Genomic DNA, 13,797 nt, shown 5'->3' with positions numbered 1-13,797 from the left:
GCTACAGGATTCCCAAATCTCATGTAATTCTGCTGATACAGTCATCTGTCCTGTTGAGCAAGTATGTCTAGCAGTAGATCAGGGAGAAATATCCAAGAGCAGGAAGATGTAGACACAACTGTAAAAATTTAACTAATCAGAGGTAAAAGGAAGAGCAAACATCCAGGCAAGATTTCCTCAAAAGAGCTGGGGAAGAACAGGGAAGTACAGACACAATCTGCATATTCATCACGTTTCAGGGAAGATTAATGTTACAGAAAGGGAAATTACAGAAGTGTCTTTGAAACACATAGAAACATCTAGGTGTTCCAGCTTCAGTGGGAAAGTTATTGTACTGTCTGGGTTAGACAAGAAAGGTTGTCTGAAATAATAATAAGGGAAATTTAGATTAGCCTTTAGGAGAAATATTAAGAGTAGGATAATTAAACTCACAAAAGCATTTTAGGGTGAGAGATCAAACCTCTTGATCTGTCACAGATGATGTCAGCATTACGAGACCGCCAGCTACATGGCAGGGCACTAGATGTCTTCTACAGGATGATTCTAGACCATTTGTTTGCTGATTTCTCTGTAGATGGATGTGCAAGTGGCAAATTTCTTTCAGCCTTCATCCTGGAGTTATTGCACTGATGGCCAAAGTGCCTTCCAAAACTAGAATCAAGCACAGTTGGGTTTATACAAGAAGCAGTGCCAGTATTGTGAGGTCAAAACAGGAAGCCAGGCAACTGTAGCTGCATGGAAAGCAGAATGGTTTAGAAACACAGAAGGATGTTAAAGCAAAACCTCATAAACTTTTCCTTACAACTACCTCCAATACTAAGATATAGCACTAGCTTCTTTTGATCATTTGTTTCAAGGCTTGCTGCCTGCAGAAATCAAAGAAGCACGATTGCTACCAACATGTTAATCAATAACAGGGAGTAGGGAAATGTCAGAGAGCAGCTGGTAATGTGGTTAAAACAAGCTTTGGATCAAACTACTAAAGGGATGTAAAGGCCAACAAGTAGCATGGATTCTGGCTGCAAAAAGCAGCTTCGACACATTGTTCTTTTACAAGCCTTAAAACAGAAGCTCCTAAGTGAAACGGTCCTTAATTTCCATCTTATTCTAGACTGAGGTCAGTGAAGAATGACACAGGTAATCATTTGAAGACTACACGATGCAAGGATGAGCTGAAGTGACAAAAAGAGAAGAATTAATTTTGGATCCATCTCAAGCAGACTCAGAAAGCAGGTTGTGGCTTACCATGTAAGACAGAAAGGTCCAGGAAGGCAAAGAGAAGATACATGTTTCAGCAAGACCTGAAATCTTACTGGTTCTGGGCACGTGAGTACAGGATTGGACAAAATGAGAGTGATCAGTATATTATATGGCACTCTCTGAACATATCTCCTTGATGAGGCTACAAAGAAGTGCAAAATGTTAAGTAATCCTTGTGGAGAGGCTGGTTCCTTTGATTGGCATGGTTACCAGGCAATAGGCTGATTCAGTAAAAAATAGAGACTACTCACAGTACTTTGATAAGTCCTATTTTAGAATGAAAGCAAATCCCACAAAGGAAGATATTGAGATAACATTATTAAATAAACTGTGACTAAAAAATGAATTGTTACCAAGCTTGCAAACAGAGAGAGAGTACAGTCCAATCAGTTTGTTGCCATAGGGAAAATGTGGGCCCTCTCCAGAAGGAAACAGGAGACCTGGTCATGTGAGATATGGAGAAGGCTGAAGTACTGAATGATTTTTTTGCCTCAGTCTTCACCTACGAGGGCTCTGGCCACACGACTCAAGTTGCAGAAGGCAAAAGCAAGGCCTACAAGAAGGAAGGTCACACCACTGTAGGGGAAGAGAAGATGTGAGACCATCAAAAGAACCTGAAAGTGCACAAATGCATGGGACCTGATGAGATCCATCTGCAGCTTCTGAGCGAAATGATGGATGAAGTTGCAAAGCCACTTACCATAATATTGGAAAGGTTGTTGCAGTCTAATGAAGTCCCCACTGACTGGAAAAGGGGAAACATAACCCCCATTTTCAAAATGGGAAAAAACTCTCAGCCCTGCTGAGGGATGCCAGCACGACAACATGCTCTTCCTGAGAGCTCTTTTGACAAAGAAACTGGTAGTACTCAGTACAGCTGTTTTCATCCTGACATGACTCACTCTTAGTTAAAACATTATGATTCATGGAAGAGTTTTAGCTCCATGATTCATTCACATCCATTTGTCACTACTGTCCAAAAACTTGTAATCAGTAGGTGACTTACCCTAGCCAAGAAAAACAAAAAATGAGACCCAAATAACAGTTCCTTCAAAAGAAAATTAAGGCCCTTTTTTTCAAAGGGACACAGCCAGCACTGCAGCAAGATTAGACACACCAAAGCTTGGGATATTCACAAAGCAAATGCATTCCAGCTGGAGCAAAATAGCAGATTAATAAATAAATGGGTTGATATTTGATGTACATTAAACTGGCATGAGATTCCAATTGTACATGATCTCCTGCAAATAACATTCCTTCTCTCTAGGGTGTTTTGCCCTGGAGGTTTCACAGCGTCCCTTCTTGTAAATTTATAGGATAAAATTTTTTATTACGTCTGTAATATTAAACATAACAGATCTAGGAGCAGCCAAGGAAATAGGTTCCTGGCCTTTCAGTTTCTTTTTTTCCCTGAAGGTTTTCATGTTCTCAATTGTACTGAATTCTGCATCGATTCTTTGCATGCTTCTACTGAGAAGGCAGAAAATGTTAGCATGAAAGAGAGAAGAGGATGAGGCAGAGGGACACAGAAATATTTGGAAATGGTGGAAACAAAGAAAACAATATTAATTGGTACAGGAATTAGCTTTAGGTAGGATTGTGAGCTATAATAGTTCCTTGGGAAGAGAAAAGAGATACCAGTACTCACTCCATCAGAGAACTGCCATTTATTGCTAGAACTGCTGGCAATTCTACAGTGTGTTTCTATAATTAGTGTTAAAGAAGTGCACAAATCTCGTTCACACACGAATAAGCATTTTGTGTACTTCAAATAGTGTGCACTTGAACTGGACAGGGTCCAGAGACTCCAGCTAGAGGTCTGAGCATCAACATACATGAGTAAATCCACTTTTTGATTCTTGGAGCTGTGAATAACATTATTGCATTTTGGTGCAAAGCATTAACAACTAGCAAATATTATGGCTAAAACCATCCTTGGATTGAATGTGCTTGACCACAAGGATTATGCCAGGAGTAAATTCAGCCTTTTGGTGTGGTAATAAAGAATTTATAACCCTGTGAGATTTGAGGGTTCACCAAGGTGATGAATTTGTGTCCAGTCAATAGCTTGTAGTGGACCGATTTGTGTGGGATAAAATAACCTCATCAGTGCTTCCCAACACTTTGCAGCCAGAGGCTTAGCATATGGGAATCCCTCAGCTCCAGCTCTCTGTGTTGTCATGGAGGGGAGTGTCACTGTGATGGTTGAGATTTACAGAGGTTCATTTGTGTTTTGGCATGACATGGATCAGTTCCACGCCAGGAACCTTGGCTCTAGAGCTGAGGAAATTGTCTCAGTTTCATCTCCCATTAATGTTACACTTGCCACAGCTTCAATAGGGACCTCCTCTGTGTGTGCCTGGAGTGAACCCTAAATTAAATCCAGATATGCATTTGATGGCTTCAGTGGATTAGAGCTCCAGGAAAAGAAATGAGGTGCCTGAAGCCACTGAATGTAGCATTCACTCCAAATTTTCATTTAGGGCATGAGCAGTCATGGTCAATCAACTAAAGAGAAACTAAAAGTCAGTTTGATGTCCTTTTTCAGAAGAAGTAATGAGGATAAACTTCCTTTTAGACAAAATTTGTATAAGTGAACAACAAAACAAAGGGATTCACTGACTCATCTTTCTGCAAAGAACTGTGTGCAACAACATCTCTCCTTATATAAGTCAAGTTTGGCTGGCAGCCAGACAGAGAAGAAGTGCAGAGATGTATTTAAAATTAATTCAGCTCTGGCCAGAGCTGATCCTGGGCTCAGATGGCACTGAGCAAGTTAGGAAAGAAAAGGCTGGAAACTGGTGGCAAAGAACAGTTAAAAGTTGCCAAGCATTTTATGTGGTATTAATTTGAGTATCCTGACTCTTACAAAACATGTACATGTAATTGTCTGTCATAAACCAGAATGAGTTTCCTCCAAGGCACTTGACAAACACGGTAAGAAGTACAATAGCATTTCAATTTCTGATACAGACCATTGGGATCTTCCAAGAAATTGATTAGTTGCAGAGATCATGCAGTCAGGTCTCTGACCATAAGGATCTCTTTGTCAGTACAGGATACCAGACTCATGTAGTGTAGACTAATGGCCTGAGCTTTCTGTTTTGATGGTTCATGAAAATATAGTATGGTGGCTGATGTTAGTAAAATGTGATCAATAGCTCTGTTAAGTTCTTCACTTTCTTAGCACTCAGCTTAATTTGGTTTGCTGAACATGTAGTCTTGTGGAAATTAACTTCACAAATTAAAAAAAATACACGATACAAAATTCAGAAAAAAATCTTGATGCAACAGATTTAAAGCAGTTCTTAAATATCACAGAGACTTGCATATTATAGCATCCACATCAGCAAAAGGTTTGTGACATGCCTACTGGTTTCAGGTCCGAGAGCCGATGAACAAAGCCCTTGACTTTCTCACAGGCAAGTGTATTCAGAGCAGTGCATCTGCCTGGCACCTGCATCCCATTAAGAAAAACATATTTCTGATTTATTTGTGAGACAGCACAGGGTGGAAGTGTCTCCTATTGGAGCAGATCCAGGGATAAAGCATTGTGGTGCCCAAGGTACTCAAACCCTTCTTTATTGAAAAGTACACCTGGGATCCAATGCCACTGCAATAGCCAGTTCCCAGTTCCAAGGGTCAAGTTGTTTCATATCTCTGAGGAGATAAACCTTTAGGTTTTCCCTGTACTCACCAGATGACAGCCATGTTGAATTTCCTCATTTGATTACAACCCAATCAAAACTGGAAGAAAAACAGGTAATGATCACAACTGATGTCAGTCACTAAGGAGGCCTTAGGGTAGGTCCAAAACCTGCTGAAAAGTTATAACAAATAACAGGTGCCAAGTTGTGTTATGGATATATTTAATCTGAAACTGCTTGAGATGCATGAGCGTGATCTTTGTGGGTGTTCACATCCAATTCAGCCAAGATGTGAGACTCAGTCCCACTCTAGCTCTCTCTGATCCTTGTGCAAATCCAACAGGACACATTTTTTTATTTATCTAGAGGTGGAGATTGTGATTATGCTGAGCTCAATTTGCCACAAATTCAGAGTAATAAATTGTCTTACTTACCTGTTACTTCACATTTGCCTCTCTCCACAGTTTCTAAACTGAGAAAACAGATTAGTGTTCAAAGTTGAGCAAACTTCAGCTCAGTCCAAGAAAGATAAGTAATAAATACTGAGTCATGGGCACAAAACTTCCCTGTCAATATAATCTGTTAGCATGTTGGTTTATTTCTGAGTAGTTGTGCTGATCACCAGCAAGACTGCAGAGCACAGAACTGTCCTTGTGGAGAGAAGAGCAAACTGAGGACCAAGACGTGATCTGCCTGAGGGTGGGTGGAAGGAGCCAAGCTCTCTGAGTAGCCGTTTGGTAGGTACTTGGGTTTCATAATAGCCTGTACTGATACTGTGTGGTGACTTTCAGCCTACATGTTGAGGAAACCGATCTTAAAATGGTTTTAAGCAGATCACGGTACCAAAACCTCACCAGGTGTTTTCAGTGTTTAATGATCTTTATTTTTGTAGTAATTTTTATTAGATTCTCCTGGAATCTTTCCTCTTTTAACTGCAGCTGCTATAATTGCTACAATAGTTTTTTTCCTCCTCACTTTCCCTCAGATTGCAATGAGAGCACTAAAGAAAACAGCCCACTGTCAGGTGGTTCCTCTCCTTGAGCTGATTCCTGTTATCACTGTAATGAGACCGTTTTCCCAGGACTAGGAGGGAGTAGCTTTCCCCCATTCAAGTCACAGCACACTTCTGGGTTTTCTAATATGTGAATGGTGTGATGGCAGATTTCTCAAAGAGCATCTAACACCAGTAAGCTCACCAAGATAGAGGTATGCAGTGTCACCCACTCAGACCCCGCACAGGGATGTGAAATAATGAGACAGTCAAAAATTGAGCATGGAAACTCTTTTAGTAAAATAACCCTGGTTAATTAATGTTTGAAGCTATAATTATAAGGTCTTGATAGACTCATGTTTTGTTTCAACTGTAACCAAGCTGGCAGGTACTGTGACAATAGAACAATAGAATAACTGTGCACAAAGGGGGAATTTTGTGCTTGGAAGTATATGTAACTGCTGCATTGCTTTACCTCTGGTTCTCTGTTTTCGTTAGGTTTTCTGTAGTCTTGGGAGTGCTTCTTATGCACACTAGGGCAAAAGTATGCAGCTGTGAATTCAATGAGATGTGGATATTCAGAACTGACAACTGAATATGCAAGTAACATTTACAGGCTCTGACACCTAATTTAGCAAATGCATGCACAAGTTAAATTTGCAATCCTATACTTATATGACATTATAATTGTGCCTTTTAAAGGCAGGTGTTTGTTGAAGTTGTTTATAGGTTCATCTGACTTTCTTTTTTTTCTTTAAAAGGCAAAACAATATTTTCCTACTCCTCTAAATCAGCTGGAAAATTGCTTCAGAAATTCTTGTTTAACTTTAAAAAAATAATGAAATAACCAGCTGGTTGTAATCAATCGTAGTGAATTCATCGTGCAGGTGAGCTTGGCTTTGTTTCCAAGTCCTGTGCAAATGTAACAGAGGTGGGAACAGATTCGGCTTAATGGCTTCACAATGAACTGTAAACATCTAATTCAGTTAAAACTTTTGTAGGGCAAAGATATGAGAATCCGAAGGTATGGAATTAAATTTGTAACCTTAACTACATCTATAGCTATTGCTCTTCCCTGTAGAATCACCATGGCAACCTGTGGATGCTGCAAAGCTACAAATCCTGCTATTTCAGTTATACTCACAAGAGCTATTGTTTCTCTTTTATTTTATTTGTGTATGTTTCAGACAATCTCTGGAGCTAAGTAGGTCAAACCAGGCTCCACATACTCACAGTTGCCCAATCGTTGAGCTCTGTTTGGGTGAAAGAGCATGAGTAACATGCCAGGTTTTTTGCTTATAGGACTCTGGGCTAGACTTTTACATGTAACTGGGCATCAAAGATGCCAGTAACTGTGTTGTTGCATGTTAGAAGTCCAAAGGTTCCTCTAGAACATCTTGGTGGTTCTGAAATTTCACGAGGCTCATCATTCTTAAACGCCCAGTTCCCATTGAAATCTGCCAGCGAAGGCACCTAATATAAATTACGTAACAACCATGCCCATTTTTAGACATTAATCTTACAACTATACAAAAATTAGCATTTCTCTTCTAAACATATATACACGGAGGGAAACAAAGCCTATTTATGCCTTTGAAGAGAAGAGTAAAGGTTGCTGTTGCTTCTTCACAACACACTGAGGTGAATACAGACAAGGGATAACCCATCCTAAACCAGAATTAGTTGTCTGCACAGGGTTGTCTCCACCACTACTAGGAGAAGCCTAAACAGGAAGTAACACAGGTTGCTTGACTTGTAGAGGATTAAAGTTAGGTGAGATACAGCTCATGTCTAGGCCTAATAGTATAGCCTATGTTAGGCTCACATAATCCAGACTGAAACACAACTCCATGGTTTATATCCCCAGGAATCCCAAAAGAAAATTTTATGTGGTCAGAAAATGCAGTTTTCTGACATGATTTTCTGCCTGCTTCTGCTGCTAGAGAAGGAGTCATGGATCCTTGCTTCAGATGCTGTCCAATGGGTGCAAAATATCTGTCTGTGGGGATGCCTTCATTCTATTCCAACTTTGGTGGGCACTTACGTGATGGAGAAAACTCTCAGGGATGCTTTCAGGCTTGTAATAGTCTTTACAGTTTGGCTTCCTACCAGCCAGTTACATAATCTATTATAATGAGAAGTGTTTTTCCAAATATTTATTTAAAGGACCAAATAAACTCTTTTATTTATATTAATGAGTAATTAAATAACCACACTCGGTGCTTCACATATATTTTTCCTTGGTGTGGTGGTTAATCTGAGTTTTAGCACAGATCCAAAATGTAGCTGTCTGGTTGTCACTTCTCCCCTCCTCAGCAAGCCCTGATTTTCTGAGGAGCAACAATTATCCAGCATGTGACAGTGGATGGATAACTCGGGCACTGCGTTTTGCACTTCCTGCTGGAGTTTTTGTTATCTTACTGAAGCAGGCTAGGCAATGGATTCAGTAGCCAGAGGACCTGAAAATGTCTTGTCAGCAAAGGATAAATATGTGGCAGTGACTGCTTTTTGTGACGGTGCTTAAGGATGTCTGACTGTCATGGTGCATTTGCATTTGCTGGTGTGACTACTCAGGTCTAGATGAGAGTGTAGCATCTATTTTTGTCCTTAGAGGCAGTTCCATTGAAGGAACTGGGCCTGTGTGGTTAAACATGCCTTTCAGTTTACTTCTTTATTGTAAGGATCACTAAGAAGCTTTTCTGTGTAATTGCTTTGTCAAAGAGGAAATGCAATTTAGAAAGCCCACAAAAATTACTCCTGCCCTGTGTGAGGTCATGAAGTTTGCTTCTTGCTGGCATTGTGCATTGACCGTCATGAGTGTTTTCCTGCTTTCAGAGGAATTTGCTATCAGAAGTATTGAGAGTAGTTTCTCTTTCTCTGTAATGTGCTGAACTAGCCCAGCAATGTCACATGTGGGAAAGAAATGCCTTCCAGGCTCTAACACTGCTCAGCATTCACCCGCAAGCACTTTTGCTTCCCTGGAGGTAGCACCAGGCTGTTTATGACATCCACAGTTTCTGCTTCCATAGCTGGAGACTGCAAATGGGGAATATCTCATGTGTCCCTAAGACAAACTGAAGATAACTGCTCATTGCATCAGTGCTGGTTCCTCCAGAGCCCAGTTAGAAATTTGGGAAGGGCTTCAGCTCATGACTAATGAATTTAGATGCCTAAATTCACATGTCCATGTCAGTCAGACATTTCAGGTCCCATTGCTGTCAATGGAGACCTAGGGTTTTATTCAGTTGTCTAAGCTGCTGCATGTGAAGTAACAGCATGGGGCTAGGTAGATTTACAGCAGACCTGCCCCCTTCTGGACTAGCAGCTGGAGTCCAAGTCAGATGTCCTGTGGCATTTCAGATGGTACTAGCCTCTTCTGAAGCCACTGAATCATGTCTCTAGAGGTGGACACCTAATTTATAGATATGTTGAACCTTAATCCCTTTACCCAGAATACAATTCACACTGGGTGCTGCAAGCAAAGTGGAAATTTCTCAGGTTTGCACCAAAGTTTGTAGTTGTCAATGCAGATTTGTTAATGTCTTTTGGAACATGTCCTTAAAAAAAAGTCATGCCTTAAGGTGTGCTTCATGGAAAACAGCTTCCTTTATATATATATATATATATATATTTCCAATTTATCAAATGCACATAGTTTACACTACTGAGGTTTCTTTTAATGAGCAGTGATATCATCTGACTCTGGGAACCATACTTGGTTATTTCCTTCACTCCTTATCACATTTCTCCTCTAGATATAGCACATCTAAATGAGTACACAATGGTTGGGGTTTTTTATTCAGTAAAATACGAATATTTTTAGGTTGAAATGCAGCAATATGGCCATCCAGTCTGACATCAGATATAGCAAAAGTCTGAGAAATTTTGAAATTATTCCTTCAGGAAAGGAAATTGTTCACTCTCTGGGAAGGATTCCCTAGCTGACCAGTAAAGGTGAGCATGTAATGCACTCATGACTCTCTGTACTTACAGCAGGTGGATGGATATACCTGTATGACAACTCAAAAATCAGGATAAGATACTGAATTTTACTAGCAATCATAAATTCACTTTAGTAGCAAATTATTGCTATTTAATTAAATGAACGCTTCAGATTAAGAATCATAGAATCACCATGGTTGGAAAAGATCATCTAGTCCAACCATCAACCTAACAGTGACAAGTCTTTAACTAAATCATATCCTGAAGTACTACATCTATGGGACTCTTAAACACCTCCAGGGAGGGTGACTCCACCACTGCCCTAGGCATCCTGTTCCAATGTCCAATAATCCTTTCAGTGAAAAAATTCTTCCTTATATCCAATCTAAACCTCCCTTGTTTTGATTTGAGGCCATTACCTCTTGTCCTATCACTTTTAACTTCATTGAACAGACGTATTCCTTTCTCTTTACAACCTCCCTTAAGGTAGTTGGAGACAGTGAAGAAGAAATTAATAGCTGCAAGTATGTGCAAACAACAACAGAAAAATATACATCCATTGTACCTGTTTATAATCTACATATTTTTCTATAAGAAGTAATTAACAGGTCAAAATGACGTTCCCTCTACATCACTTTTATTGATCCCATGTACACAGGTTGGCATCAAGGCCATCCTGCCAATGTGTTAATCTGTTTGTGGCTCTAACAGTGACACCGGTTGAAAACGTGTTTTCAGTTGGGATTTTTTAAGTACCTGGGTGAGAATTTTTTTGAAACGTCATGGAACTTCTCACTTAAAATTCACCTTGATGTTTCAGAGCGAACTACCCCAAAACTGTCACTGAACTTTAAAATGTAGAAGCACCAGAATTATATGCTCTAAAAATAGAGCAAAGGCTTGAAGAGGAATTAAACTGACTTAGACAAGTTTAATTAATCACTTTGCCTTGGAAAAAAGGTAACAGGCTTTTCTAGTGAAGTGGAGTCAGTTCAGATGGAGGTTGAGTTGTGCAGAGGCCAGTTCTATAAAGCCCATGTGTTCTCAGCCTACTTATTCACACTACTGGGGCCTTGTTCAAATCCACTAGAAGCTGCTGCAAACATCTCCTTGACTCAGTGTATTGGATCCATGTTCTCACCTGCTGTCAATATGTTCTTAACTTCACACACTTGACTTCAACTCTGTGACCAAAGACAAGAGCAGAAGAGGTGACCTGGGACAGGAGGGAATAGAGAAGAAAGGCTTTGACCATGTTGTTGTATGTTACTCGGAGTTCAGGAGGAAGAAGGTGAGACTAGTCCATGCAGGGCGGAAAGGAACATGGGACAATGTAGTTTGTTGCTAGCCCCATCTCCTGAGACTCCTGACTGGGCCCTGATGGTTCCTGGACCTGAATAATCACCTCGTCTTGTCTGGGGCTGTCAGTAGAGCTAGACACCGTCACTAGCCCAGCTCCATTCTGATGCTGTGGGACTGTGCCCTGCTGCTGAAGGCACAATCTCTGTCTGTGCATGGTGTCCTGGCTTTTGTCCCCCCTGGAGCAGCCTCACTCACGCTGCTCCTTGACATTAGGTGATGTATATGTCAACACACCTCTCATTTAGCACCTTAGATACCTGGAGAGTCAAGAACTAATGCACCTGCTCTCAGTGTTGACAAGAAGCTGGGTTTTTTTGGAGTTGGTTCATAGCTGACTTCTTGCAAGGGAGCATCAATGAGTTTCATGAGTCCCTTTCCTAGTCAGCTCTCCAGCTGTCACTCAGACATGGAGGCCCCTGCTTAGTTATGCCCCATTCTAGGCCCATTTGAAGTAGACAGACCCATCTTATGGCATCATAACCCCAAAGCATGAAGAACCATGTTTTTTTCCTCCTAAACTAATACATCTCACTTGGGTGTCAAATTCAGCACAGTGGTAAAACACATGCAAGTAGCTTGGCTACACAGCGAATACCACAAGGTTTTACCAACTCATCCTTTGCAAAAGGTCTGTCAAAGGTCAACATACTTTTTTCTGAAAGCAGAAATAAACAGCATGATCACGCCCATGTTTCCCCTATAAATAAAGACAGTCAGACACAGTGAAACTGCTTCTGCAGCAGGGGTGCCTGAGCTGGACCCTTTCCCCATTTGATTAGGGGGTCCCACTCTGGGTATTTCACTCAGCCCTTCACGGATGTTGCTTGCTGGTGCCAGGAGCAGGTTCAGGTTCCTTTGCTCTGTAGTCTGCCAGATGATACAGCCATACCCTTAAACACTTCAGCTGCCCAAGTGATTTGGGTAAGCTTGTCTATATGACCCATGTGCAGAAAGGATTTTATCAAACTGTTTGTCAGGCCAAGACTAGCAGCCTAATCACAATCCCATCCTCCCCTTTCTAAGATCATAGAATCATAGAACGGTTTGAGTGAGAATGGACCTCAAAGATCATCTAGCACCAACACCCTCAGTCATGGGCAGTGACACCTTCTACAAGACCAGGCTACTCAAAACCCTGTCCGACCTGGCCTTGAACACTTCCAGGGATGAGACATCCACAGCTGCTCTGTGCAACTTGTCCCAGTGTCTCATCACCTGCAAAGGGAAGAATTTCTTCCCAACATCGAAACTAAATCTCCCCTCTTACAGTTTGCAACTGTTCTCCCTCGTCCTCTCTCTACATACCCTTGTAAAAAGTTCCTCCTCATTTTTCCTGTAGGTCCCCTACAGGAAATCATGCAGAGAAGCTATTTTTCTGGTATATTGTCCTAGCTGACCTGTAATCGTTTGAAAACCAGAATTTCTTACAGGAAAACCTATAACCCCTCAAGTCTGGCAATGCTGTTGAATGCTACTGTAAGAAGGTGGTGTGTATTCCATGTAAGGATACTGGATAATGTGGGATTTATAACAAAGCCATAACTCGATAGAGGGAGTTCAGATGATATCATGAATCACAGTCATGAAGTCTGACTGATCGATGAGGTCATTAGAAAGCTGATACTGAATTACAGGTCTGGTAATTTATCACTCTACTGCCTCAGCATTTATTATGATATTTGAGGACCACTTACAAGTTTCCATGCATTGTTTTTTTCAGGTGCCTAATTATAAATAAGGTGCCGGTAGATGCTTTTATATCAGTGGGAAGTCTAGTGTCACTGTCTTTCACTGTAATCAGAGTTGCAGGCATACAGTGAACTTCCCTTTTGAATTATTTAATACATAGATCATTGCAGAATTACAACAGAGCTTTTTCTTTCTCAGTGTTCAACACAGCAGTGGAAAATTCCGGTGTAATAAGACTGGAAGGTACATTTATTTCATAGCTAACATTTTATTCTGCTAATTAAGAAACAAACCAGAAAAAAATCTACAGTCTATGTAACTGTTGATCCTATTTATATTCATTAATAAAACATACACTAGTTAGTCTGAGGCGTAAGATTTTTCAACTCTTTTTTTCAGCTAGTTTAGTAGATTATACTTGCATCTCTGTGCATGATACATGGTCCATTGCTTGGATATATTTTGTGTATACGTAGAAGCTGTCTGGAGCCATCACAGTTTGACAAAGTAACAATGCCTTTGCTTTCTAGAGGATGAAAATTAATAGCCATAGAAAAACCTGAAAAATGAATGGATTCTAGTTCATTTTCCAGTGTGACAGCTATTAACTCGAGTATTATACAGTAAAATGTCCAGGGTAGCTGGCATCTTTGAAAGCAGTCAGTGGGAAAGGAAAGCAAACTGTGAGTCTGCCAGAGTGATGCTTCTGGACCTGACTTTAGAAAATGAAAAAAAAAGATGCTGCTTACAATTCATGTCTGATTAATTTGACACCTTGTCTCTGTCGTGGCTGGAGGACAGGGACATTCTGTCTTGCCTCTTCTTTGCTTCTTCCCACATTTTGCTGCCCAAAATCTCTCTCCAGTGGTGATGCATATATGTTTTTCTTACTCACTCAATTCTAGC

This window comes from Apus apus, chromosome 2 (assembly GCF_020740795.1).
Source record: "Apus apus isolate bApuApu2 chromosome 2, bApuApu2.pri.cur, whole genome shotgun sequence".
Taxonomy (NCBI): domain Eukaryota; kingdom Metazoa; phylum Chordata; class Aves; order Apodiformes; family Apodidae; genus Apus; species Apus apus.
This window is presented reverse-complemented; position numbering follows the sequence as displayed.